Source organism: Arvicola amphibius, chromosome 9, assembly GCF_903992535.2.
Source record: "Arvicola amphibius chromosome 9, mArvAmp1.2, whole genome shotgun sequence".
Taxonomy (NCBI): Eukaryota; Metazoa; Chordata; class Mammalia; order Rodentia; family Cricetidae; genus Arvicola; species Arvicola amphibius.
In genome coordinates, this window is record NC_052055.2 from 82,452,546 (window position 1) to 82,465,722 (window position 13,177).

Consider the following 13,177-nt stretch of genomic DNA (forward strand, 5'->3'; position numbering starts at 1 on the left):
AAGAACCAAGAAAAGTTTTAAGTAAGGGCAGAGAAGTTAGTTCATGATTTATTTTTCTAAAAGTTGAATCTGATAGTTTTACAGAAAAGGGATTTGAGATCAGAGCATGGAAGTAAATTACGGAAGGAAGAATTCTAGAATGATCCAAGGCAGATGGAAAAACTTGAATAAACTGTAAAGTGCAAGATGAAAGACATTGTTAAGACTAGAGAGAGGGGTGAGGGGTGTTGAGGTCACTGGAGGCATTTGGACATGCATGCTAAGAACCAAACTGAAGGGAGGGGGTGACAACAGAACGGAGCCTGGAATTCAAAAACGTATTTTCCAAAGGAGAGCAGATAAAATGCGTTGGCGGATGCTGCTCATTCATTCTGGGCTGCTTAGACCCAAAATATCACTCAGAAACTATATTATTTGCCATACTGTTTGGCCAATAGCTTAAGTGTATTGCTATCTAGCTCTTACATCAAGAATTAACCCATTTCCATTATTTTATATTTTACCATGAGGCTCGTGGCCTACCAGCAAGTTTCCAACTGGCAGCTCGCGTCTTTCCCCTCTGGCGGCTACATGGCATCTCCTGACTTCACCTTTTTTCTCCCAGCATTCAATTTAGTTTCTCCCACCTAGTTCTGTTCTGCCCTATCACAGGTCAAAACAGTTTCTTTATTAACCAATGGTAATAAAATATATTCACAGTTTACAGAGGGGAGTCCCACATCAAAAGTGGATACAGCGAGGTATGCAAAACAGGAAAAAATTTTGATGATGGTCATAAAACCAGCTGAGAGTAAACAGGAATATGAAGAAAGGAAGATATTTGCCTAAGTCATTTCTGAAATGCACAGTAGAGACTGGGAGAGACAGATTAAAGACTAGAAAAGGCATGCATACAGAATGAAGGGTTTTGTTTATCAAGATCACCAGAGGCTTTAGGAGTTAATGGGATAGAATTAGTAGGAAAACAGAAAGTTGTGGGTCACCTAGTTCTGGAGGACACGACACTAAAGACATTCAAGACAGAACACTGCAGAAAGACTGTGGGTACCACTGTTTCTAGATTATAAAACCGGGTACTGTCCTATCATGATCTGAGGGTTAGCTGGAAGTACCAGAAATACTTGATCATCTCAGTTCTCCATGAAGTGTAAATTCAAACCACCCACCAGGATTTATTGGGCTGTAAAGTAAACAATGAAAGAAAGTGACAGTAGTTTCTGATAGTTCATAAAAAGGCTCAGAAGACTTTGTCTGAAAATAAGCTAATGATCGAGATAAGTATGTATGGGGAAAGAGAAGAAGTTACCAATCTGTGCTTTTCTTGAATCGGTCAACAGAACTGACATGATTGATTCCAAACAGTAATTAGGTTGTTTGGGGAGCATGTGACCTTGAGGGTTGAATTTAAGAAAGCAAGTTAGAAGTTCAGGGTTGGAGAATATTGTGTTCCCAGGTGTTAACATTAGAGATCCCTAAACACAAAATCTCATTCCATTATTTGACGCTTTCTTGAAGTAAATTCATTGTCTTATTTGGTTATTAGAGTAGCAGAACATGTAATCTTCTCTGTAAAGCAGACTTCATTTTTGTGTTCATTCTGTTTTAGTGTATTTGCTCACATAATAGGGTAGAGCCTTAAAAGAAATCAAATAATATGTAGGGTTATACATTCAAATACTAAAATATACATTGATATACCATCCCAACTTGATGAATTATTACATAGCCAAATGGGAAATATTTGCTTGGGGAATACTAATGTTCAGAGCAGTTAGGAGAGAAGCTGTGCACTGGTCTTACTGTACAGAGAGTTGGCCACTAAGTTTTACAGTAAATAAGCCTACCATCCAGGGATAATTCGAAATCCAGACTGCATAGATAAAATGTTTGCCAGTCATTTTCTCTGCCAGCAGAAAGGTGACCTGAAACCGTTTATCTAAGGTACTAACTGCATAGGTTAGGGCTAGGGAGTTTATCCCCACCTATATATTTTTTTGGCATGGAAATCATAAAAATAGGAAGAAAGCCATAAAGAACCACATAAATTATAAACAGTTCTAAAAGTACAAGTCATACTAGTATGAAGGAAACATCTAGAAATGGCACCTGAGCAGTCGCCTCCTTCTTGTGGCAGGGAGATGCAGCCTGGATTCTGAGAGAGAAGCCTGAAGAGCTGGGCTGACAGGGTGAGCCTTCAGCCTTAATCTGAGGAGCCAGGTTCCAAGTCTTGTTTTTGCCTCTACATTTAGTATTTTTCTGTTTTGTTTAAGAGAAAGAGGATATTTAACAGTATTACATCATATGTCCTTTAAATTTTAAAAACAGTTTTGTTATCATTTTCTAAATAAAATGGAAAGCTCATTCCAAGCAATGTTGTAATGGAAGTCACAGACAGTATACGGAGACTGGCAGAAACTTACAGGCAAACCTAGGTCATTAGAGAAGACACAGGCTGGAAAATGAGAGAGGAGACAAAACTAGCATTTTACTACCCAAGAAAATGATACACCCTGTGTAGTGGTCAGTGGTGTAGATGCTTCTTAGTGATTAGAAAACCTTGAGCCTTGAATAATACAGCTTTTATAGAATATACTAAACTACAGTACTAGAGAATTAAGGAGAGAAATTCTAAAATGAAGGAAATTCCCTATCTTTATATAGCTTTGAAGTACTCTTAATAATTGTTTGTAAATCTAATATTTAATACAGACTCATACTAAAAGACACTTAGAAGCTCACTATTTAATCAGTTCTTACCGAGGTTTTTTGCAAAAATGAATGTATTCTTAACTCTCTCTCTGTCTATCTCTCTGTCTATCTCTCTGTCTCTGTGTGTGTGTGTGCATGTATGTGTGTGTGCATGTGTGTGTGTGTGTTGGTCTTAGCTGTCAACTTGATGCAATCTGGAATCACCAGGAGAGAGTCTTAATGAGAGGTTCCAGGAAAGTGAGTATAGAGAAAGACCTGCACAGATTTAATGTTGGAATTATCAACAACACTATAGAGTGGCTAACTAGAGGGAAAGAGTTAAGCTTAAAATACCAGCAGGCACCAAGCTAAAAATGAATAAATAAATCCCTATCAGATTTTCAAATGAGCCTAATAAAATATTTAGAGATAAATATAACAGAAGTGACAGAAATTAAACTCAGGGTAGAAATCCTAAGATGAAAGCAACATTGAGTAAGTTGTAAAGAAGAAAAAAATAACAGGATATCCGAGGAACTGGATTAAATCTACATCAGGCAGTCAGAATCAGCATCACTGAGGAGCACATGTGCTTTGCACACCTCATGAAATGACGGCCTGATGGCACTGGGTAACATGAATCAGTGGATTATTTCAGACCCAGCCACACTGAAGGGCAAACAGCAGGAATTAGCCCTGGGCTTCAGAAGGCTGGTGTCATAAAAGGCAAGAGGAAAAATTGTTACAAAAGTAAGGACATAAAGGGGATATGCTTAAGTGGACAGGTGGAAAATACACAGAATAAAACATGTCCTATAAATGATAAATTTTCTGGGTTTGATGCCTGTACTATAATTAAAGCACTTGGAAGATAGAGGCAGGCAGATCTCTGTGAGTTTGTGACCAGGCTGGTCTAGATAGTGATTTCCAGGACAGCCAAGGAATAAGACCCTGTCTCAGAAAAACAAAAACAAATAATCAACAACACCAAAGCTGAAATACTAGACAAGCAAGTCTAATATTTCTTATTAAGGAAAACAAGAAAAGCCAGTCTAAATCCTAAAGGGCTGCTGTTTTAAAGAATGTCCCAAGGATAGACCAAGATTGGAACTACAAAACTTAGCATTTCTGAGTATCATTTTGGGTTTAATTACTCACTGTTGTTTTTTAATCTAATTTCACATTATTTATTTAGGTCTTGACATTTAAATATACACTTATTCTCTTTCTTGAATTCTTAAGTTTAAATAGTATACCCAGCAGTTTAACACAGTGTATTTTGTCCCACAAAATAACAGGCTTTAATGAGTATACATGTTGGTGAGTACCTGAACATGCCCTGAGCAATTCAAATAAAAGGATTAATTCCTTGTGAAAATAAGTTAAATCTTTCTCATTTGCTCTTAATTTTTAAATCTTTAGTGAAATATTTTGTCTTATAGTTCTTTTTCTGGTATGTATTTTTATTTAGGTTTTTGAAAAATTCATACAGAAAAATTTTTATATATCATCTATTCCCTTTTTTCCTTCCAGCTCCTTTTGTGTCCCTCACACTGCCTCTCAAATCTATTTCTTCCTTAATTATTGTTACATATATATGTGTATATGCATACATACACACAAACACATGTAAATCTACAATCTACTAGGTTTATTTAGTGTTGCTTGTATGTACATGTCTTAGGGCTGACTGCTTGGGATTGGGTAACCTGTCGGAGCTCATCCCTGGAAAAGACTGTCTCTCCCTTTCTCAGCAGCCACTGATTGCCCATAGCTCTTCATCTAGGGGTGAAACTTCCCCCAGCTTTGCTGTCATAGCAGTCCAAGTTGCCTTATTATGCAGGTCTTATTTAGACAGCCGTATTGCTGAGATTTCATATGTGCAGTTTGCCTGTCGTGTCTAGAGGACACTATCTAGCAGCAGGTATCTTGGCTATCTGGCGTTTAGATCTTTATTCCTCCTCCCCCACAGTTTTCCCTCAGGAGTAAGGGTTGCTTTATAGATGTTCCAGGTGGGGCTAGCTGCTCCATGGCTACTTACTCTCTGAATTTTCACAAGTTGAGGAATGAGAGCTACCCTTACCTGCCAGTGTAAGGATAAGTATTTAGAATACAGTAGGAAATTTTACTGGTTAAGGAAAGGTGACAGTAGTATTTTTTTCTCTGATGTCTATGACTTCTCCAGCCACCAGTAGCTGTTAAGGTCACAGTACCAGGGACGAATTTTCTCTTACTGAGCAGGCCTTAAGTCTAGCTAGATAGGTACTGGTTACCCATATAATAAAGGGGCCACTATTGCAACTTAAGAATATATTGCCAGTCCAGCCGTTGTTTACAGCTGCTGTTTACAGGTAGGACTTGCTTACTTTCTCCCCATGGCAGCCTGCAGAGTAACTTCTGATACCGTGAGTCCTCTAGGAAGCGGCTTCCAAGGTCAGCTCCAGTTCGATTCTCCAAGTCCTGTGTCCAAAGTGATATCTTCAGCAACAGGGTCTTACCTACAAATTCAGGGAAATTTCCCATGCCTTGCCCTGGGGCTTTTACTAGATCATGGATATTGGTGAGATTATGCCCCATGTGGCATTCCTCCATTTAAACTATATCTCTGTCTGTCTCTCTGTCTGCCTGTACACACACACATAAACACACACACACACACACACACACACACACACACACACTCACTCACTCACAAGTAATACATGTATTTTTATGTAAGCTTCTAACTTAACAGCCTTCTCTATGGTCTTTTCAAACCTCCTTGCCTTCAAACATCTCTTTCCTTTTTCCATCTCTTTCTGTTTACCATGAAATGACCTTTGTCTTATTTATAGACATATGCAGTGATGTAAAATGAATCATTCTTAGACCCAGATTGCAGGAATTGCACCTTTCACAGATGTGCTGAGAAGTTTAGATCTGCATAGAACATATTTAAAATTTCAGAGATTAAACATCTTCTCTGCATAGTTCTTGAAAACACTGAAGACTTTTTAAATTTTTCAGTGACTCAAATTTAAATACAGACATGGTGTTTCATATTTGGTAATAATAATCCAACTTTAATAAACATTTTAATACTTTACAAATTTATCACATATTTTTGTAATAAAACCATTCTTATATTTTCTAATACAAAACTTTTATTTTGAAAGTTCTGAGTAGTAACAGGTAAGTTTTTTGTTTGTGTTCCTTTTCCTTTATTATGTGTATGGATGTTTTGCCTACATGTATGTCTATGTACCACGTATGTGCCTTGTGCCTGCAGAGGTCAGAAGAGAGCATTGGGTTGCCTAGAACTGACATTACAGATGTTTTGAGCTGCTATATAGGTGCTGGGAATTGAACCCCAATCCTCTGCAAAGGAAGCCAGTGCTCCTACTGCCAAACCATCTCTCCAGCCCCCTGAGATTCCTTTTCTAATCAAAGTAGTTCATGATAGTTTAAGTAATGCAAGATTGCTTCACTATGCTGTGTTAAATAATTCTTGCTACAACACATCATGTTTCTCTTCTTGTTCTAGGAGATACTATTCCCACCTTAAACAAGTGAAATAGCTTGTTTGTCAAGATTAATTGTACAGTAGGACTTAGTTCAAGACTTTTCCCGTCTAGTACTATTTGGTCAGAAGCTTACAGCAATGCTACCAGTTTTCCATCTTGAAAGACCGTGAATGAAATGATCTCGCCTACCTCAACCTCTAAAACTTTGTCTTCTTTCATTTTTTAAATTTTCTTGTTCCCTTGTTTTGCAGTCACTCTAATAAATTCAAGCTTCACTTGACTAGTAAGGATTTTTAGAGGTGCTTGGAATTTGACTGTTAACAGTGTATAAAAGCTAAACATGCTAAGTAATTAAAGGGGCAAAATCAAAGTCTCAGGTTTCTGTTCTTAGTTTGTAATTGGCTCCTAGCCTATGGGCATACTCATTCTGTCATCCTCAGAGAGCTTCACCTCAAACCTAGGACTGAACCCCTTCCCTGCTTTCTTCCACTTACCTGCTCTGTGCTGTTCCCTGGTCATGGGTTGGCAGAGTGGTCTTACTCCTCGTCTGTCCACTAAGCTACTTACATCTGAAGGAAGTCTTAGTGGTGTTCATATTTTACTTCTTTTCCAATAACGAGTTTCCAGGTTCCATCAGCGTTAGCTAAGAAACATCACAGCAGCAAAAACAACTGCAGCTTTCTCCATCAGGAGAGCGCTTAAAACAACAGGACATGCAATGCAGAACTGTGGTTTACATGCCTTCACATAGAATACAAGCACCATGTAATGGTAGGTGGAAGAGTACAGACATATTTAAAAACATGTCTTGTCAGTACTTTTACACATAAGCAAAGTAAGAAATTCTAGTTTTACCTCATCTGGAGTTGAATATTTACTTTGTACCTCTAAAGCCAAATACCTGCTGTTACTTAAAATTAAAGGAAAAGGAAACACTAGTGAGCATTTTTAAGGGTAAAATCAGTGAAACACTTGCCAGATAGGAGTTATTTTAGGAAAGAATGCTCTTTTGCATTTATTGAAAAGTGGACAGCAGAAAACAATATCTGAAGTCTGTATTATTAAATTTCTTTTACTGTCTTTTCACCAAACATTAAATACTTAGGCATTCTTGAATATCTAAAGTTTCAGGGAATTTTATTTTGAAATCTCAGCACCTAAGCAATACTGCTTAGGCAATGTCATTGTCTTGTTGATTTGTGTGATTTAAAAATTAAAAAAATAAAATCTTTTAAGATTTTAAACATTTGCATACCTACTTCTTTTAAAAGCAAATGTAATTCGAAAAGTTGCTACACTAGTTGATACTTGGCATTTGCTATTAACGGTTATTTTAAACAATGTCCATTTAATAGGGCTTTGTAGAGTTTGTAGGTTTCTCTAGAACCTAAAAGCTTTGGCAGAAATGCTGTAGTGATGCTTTGTTATGGCAGATTCAGTAATGTCTCCATGTGCTCTTTGCCCAGAGTAGTTCACCAATATAATGTGAGATGAGAATGGGAGAGACGCCTTCTGCTCTGATTTGAAGGCCAGGTTTGAATGTGAACTATCAGATTAACCCTTCCTGCCCCATAGTAAGCAGAGATAACACATTTTAGCTTCTTGAACTTTTATAGCAAGATGATCCTCTTCAGGAAATTTAAAATCACCCAGTCCTTTGGACTCAAGGATATAAGGCATTGTTTTGTTGTTCTTGTTGCTTTGTAAAGGATATGTGGTCCTTTTGTCCTATAGTCTACATATTTAGAGGTGGTGATTAGAGTATTAAATAAAATAGTCAGGTTTAGTCTATCAGGTGAAAATAAGTCAACCCCAATGGACTTGTGATAATTTACTTGAAGGATACAACAGTAAATAATGTGTGTGATGCAACTAGAGAGTGTGTGTGGAAGACAGCATCATTTCATCTTCAGGATGCTGAGCACTACAATCTTAAGTGGTTTACTTTTGAGTGTCCCACATGGTAATTTAGTTCTGGTCATTTAGCATTCCTGTGCATTTTCATTTAACAGATACATGATGTTACCACTCAGTCTTGTCAGTGCTGGGTCTCATAGTGAACAGTTGGTCTTCTTGTCCCAGCCAGCTCCCTATAAATAGAATGTGGGACCAAGTATATAAGTAAATAGAGTGTGAGAATCGTGGAGACCAGTGCTGGTCCTCAGGAGGGATGGATCAGATGTTAGGTATGATGCGAAGGAATTGTTACTGATAAGATAACATTCAAAAGCACGTTGAGATGAGGAATGAGCAAAGCTAGCTGGGGAAGAGCATTCTAAGATAGGAACAGCAAACAGATAGTTTTAAGGTCTTCACCTTTTATATTCAAAGGAAAATATTTAGAAAATTGTGGTCAGAATGGTAGAATGTGACTTGTGTTCATTCAGAAGGGATCACTAACTGCTGTGATTCAGATAGACAGAACCTGGCAGACTTTCTGCAAAGGGCCAAGAGTTCTTTTAGGTTTTGTGGCTTTGCCTTTGTGTCCTCAGAGCAAACCCACGTAGAGTGATGTCTAGCTGTGTTCCATAAACACAGAAACAGGTAGAGACCCTGACTGCCTGTGTGCCATAGTCTAGTCCTTATTAGACTCCTGAATAGCTGATGAGCCAGGAACAAAGGCGAGTTAACAGGTTGCTTGCAGTACTCCAAGGAAGCACTTAATGGTCCTAGTGACAGTGTTAACAAGTGGTCAGAGTCTAGGTATATTTTAAATGTAGAGGCAGTGGGCTTTGCTGAGGAGTCTAGATGATGACAGATGAGAAAGCCCTAGGGGTGATGCACATTTAAGTGTGCTTTTGTTGTTGCTAATGGGGGGGGTGTGGTACTTTAATTTTTTTTTTTTTTGTTTTACAGAGCCTTGCTACATAGCCCAGAGTGGCCTTAGATTCTCTGTGTGACCCAGGCTGGCCTGCCTCAAACTCACAGTCATCTTGCTTCCGCCTCTAGAATAATGAGGTTGTAAGAGTAGCCACTGTTAGCCTAAGTCTTAATTAGAACGTATTTGCTGTAAGTTTTGCATTGTTTTTGATAGTATGTAAAATATGCTCATTAACAACCTATTTGGACTTACTGAAGCTATTGCTGAGCCTGATCGACTTGTAGTTTAGGGGTCTTCCTTTATAGATAAAGAATTAATAGTGTGACTTATTATTATACTTAATATAATGCAATCTTATTATAACTAATTGTGTAACATATTAGCTTCTCAGAGCCGCAGTTGGGTATTACAAAATAACTCATTAGGTTATTCTCATGACCAGAAGTTTTTGTGTCTTTTTAATATAGTATTTATTGCCTTATAGATAAGAAAGAAAGCAAAAGAAAGCTATTGGCCTGTTTGCTATCTGTGAGCAGCTCTAATGAGACCCTATGTTTATGTGAATGTAGTAGGCTAAGTTTTATATGACCAACTGGTGATAAAAATGAAATTGGTAACATTCTTTCTTAGAGGAGCAATGCATGTATTTTGGCACCTTGGAAAGGTTTCAGACAACTGCTCCATCCTCCACCCGAGTAGCATAGGCTGTCCTCACATTCTCCATGTGGCAGACCCTCCTGCCTTCACTCCCCAGTTCTTAAATATAATCAGCTCCCAATACAAATTATATTCTAAAAATTCTATTATTAAAATGCTCACTATAACACTTCACTCTTCTGTATAGAATACCTGACGTTCTATTTTTATTAACCTGGTGTGATTCATATATCCTTAAAATGTAATAAAACTATTTCCTTCAGATTTTCCATCCTCTTCAGATCAGCGTTCACCTCCCCCCCCCCCCCCCCCCCACACACACACCTAGTTCTTCCAGTGAGTTTTAACAAAATGTTGATTTAGCTGTGTGGCATTTGTTCAACTTTAAGTTAATTAGTACGACTCTGCTTTTTATTGCTTATTTTCTTTTTTTGTTTTCCTACCATCTCACTCACCTGGTTTTATATTGTCTTTCAAGTCATTTTAGTTGTGTGTGTTTCTTGTGTGCTGTAAAGATACCTGAAGATAGCACAGTGGTGTAACCAGGATTTCCTACCCCACCACACTCCACCCTGCTCAGCATCCCCATTGCTGGGCTTTACATGTGTGTTCATCTCCTGCCTTCGGGGTCCTCTCCTCCCTCCCCTGCTCCAGGCTATACTTCACATGTGGAATTTCCTTGTTTAAACTATTTAGTAAGTAATTATACTTTTGATAGTAAAATCGTTTGATAAATAATTATAGTTTCTAAATATTTATGATAATTTTTGGTGATGATTTAATATGATGACTCAGTTAAGATTGCGCTTGCTCTTACCCAGAACCCCTGGAAGTGCTATTAGCTGTGCAGTACGTTAGTACTGCTTATTAAAAGTACATTTAAAATAAAAAGTGTTTAGAGCTATGTCAGTGGCAGTCACCATACATTAGAAATGTCTTAGCTAATTGTCTAAAAAGAAACAAAAGTATAATCTTCAGATTACCAGGTCCAGCCTGCTTTGTGTGACACACAATGGTACGTTTGCTGTTGGTTTACTCTGATGGAGGAAGCAAAGGAGGACAGTAGCAAACACGGGACTTAGAGATCTTCCTGTTTTACTCATGTGCCGTGTGCCCTTACAGCTCTGTCATCAGAAAGAAAAAGACGTGTTAGTCATTGGTGTTATTGAAACTTTATATGCCATATTCCACGACAACAAGTCAGTCTCCTGAATACTTCTGAATTCAAAGCACAAGCCCTCAGTGGTCATCTCGTCTCTCTCCCTCTCCCCCTCTGCCGTGTATGTGTGTAGAGAGAGAGAATCTCATTGCTGGCCTTCACTGTCCACCTTGTTTGAGATTTGACACAGGGTCTCTTGTGCTCAGCTGTGTGATCAGGCTCCTGGCCTGAGTGTCACCGGATTCTCATATCGCTACCTCCATCTGACCCTAGGAGTGCTGAAGTTACAAATGCACGCTGTAACCCCCACTATACAGAGTGTGGGGCTCCAGACTCAGGTCCTCACACCTAAGCAGATACGCTTTACCCACTGAGCCCTTGCTCCATCCTCAAATTGATTTTGAAAGGTAAAGAAAGTTAAGTTGTTTTACTTTCATTTCCTCAGAAAACTTAGAGAGCTAGAGATGCGCTGGATGTCTGTGATTCACGGGAGCAGCTGGACACTGGCAGATGGGAAACAAGGATCTCCCTCCCTTTGTTCAGTCAGGAATCCTCCCTTAGGATGAAAGATGAGCAAGGAGCTAATTTACAAGCATTGTTCTCAGAGTACATGTCACGCTCTGTAAATAACTAAATAGAGAAGGTACATAAGATACCAAATGCTATCGCATGCTCGTGTATGGATTTTTAGGGAACTTCATCTTTTAGCAAAAAAGCCAAACTCTAACAATATTTTTAGTTTTAGAAAGCTTGCATCGAAGACACACCTTTAAAGATGGAGAGCACGTAAACAATGCGGTTGGGAAAATATTTAAGATACAGTTTTGGTGGTAGGCCAAGTAATCCGGTCTAAGCCAGTTTCAAATGTCACTGAGTGGATTACTAGGCCTCTGGGGAAGAATGATTTGATTTCACTTGCACTTGCTTCTGCCGGCTCAGCTGCTGCCCTGTAATCCCTCTTCTGGCCCTGAGATTTCTAATTCAGTCAAGTTTTAACTCCCTAAGTGTCCTTCAGTGTGGAAATGAATAGAACTTCTACTTCTTTGTTTAATATGAATTCGTGTTGAGAGTTTTGAGTGACAGTTTCCGGATAGGCTTATGCTTGTACATAAGGCTCGTGTAATACTTAGCCAGAGAAGATACTCTCCTTGCTTTTCAGTGATTTTATATTCCTTGTGTTTCTGTTACAATGGCAAGGCTGTATAAGGGGAGGAGGATCTACTGGGGCTTAGATTTAAGAAGAGTTGCCTTCCATCTTGATGGAGAAGTATGGCAGCTGGTCACATGTTGTCCTCAGTCAGGAAGGGGGGTTGGGGTAAATGGAGCTCTCTCTCTCTCCTCTTTCTTCTTCTATAGCCTGATGCCCCCATTCAGTTACCCCTCCTCTTCTCTCTGGAAACAAACACACAGATACATCCAGAGATTGTCTCCTGGAAGATTCCAAATCCAGTCTAGTTGACCATGAAGAGGGATCATTACAGTTTTAAACAAAACTTAATTTTTTTTCCTAAGTTCCAGCTTATATTGTTCATTTATAAACACTCGACTTGACTAATCTAAAGGGATTTTACTTTCCAGCGGTATCTCTTGTTGCGGAAGTGTTCACCTTTGAATTTGCTTGGCCCGTTGAGGTTCAGCTCTCCATAGAGAAAAGCAATGAGCCTGTACAAACTAGTGATGCCACTCACGCCAGAGGAATCGTTCCTCACTCCTGCGGGACTCACAAAGAATAACCCTGTGTACCGCACAGCCATTTGCAACTCCTGAGAATTGCCATCATGCTATTTCATTATATATTTCCTGTTATATCATGAATTTCATTATATTTAACAAAACGAGGAAGAATATTAGCTGTCACTTCGTGCAGGATTTTTTATATTTCTCAGTCTGTGTAGTGATCCTGGGAAGAAAGGACGATAGCCATCTTTACAATTCACAGGCTCCATGGTTCACATAGCAGAGAGGATAAGCCTAGCCCCTCATTCACCACAGTGGCCTATATTTTTCTATGCTTCGTTTTGAAGACGTACTCAAGGGTCTTGTTTTTACATCCTTAGACTCCTGTCAGATCTTAGTTTGAGAAAGTTAGAAAATGTTCTGTTTAGCAATCTGAATTTTTAGTAAGACCAAGCCCATCCCAAATTTTCTGTTCCTTCTTCATATTCGGTATGATGGCAGGTGAACGCTCTGTACTTTAGAATAGTTGGACTTATTTAATGAAAGTAACAGATGATTACATATTACTGTGAGTTACTGTGGAATAGCTGTATAACTGAGGAGAGTAAAATGTGGGAGGAGCAGAGTAAATGATGAAGTACCCTATTTAAGTGTCTCCCCTGGTGCACTGAA

The 13,177-nt window shown here is 38.7% G+C and overlaps 1 protein-coding gene and 1 long non-coding RNA gene across 2 annotated transcripts in view; both read left to right on the top strand.

Annotated features, from left to right (window-relative positions):
• Positions 1-13,177, top strand: part of Lmbrd1 (LMBR1 domain containing 1) — a 90,427-nt gene that overhangs the window by 74,323 nt on the left and 2,927 nt on the right. The gene's annotated exons all lie outside the window — the stretch shown is intronic.
• Positions 608-12,685, top strand: LOC119822399. The gene is made up of 2 exons (XR_005286783.1): positions 608-10,364; positions 11,102-12,685. It is a non-coding gene; the product is annotated as an uncharacterized LOC119822399 (long non-coding RNA).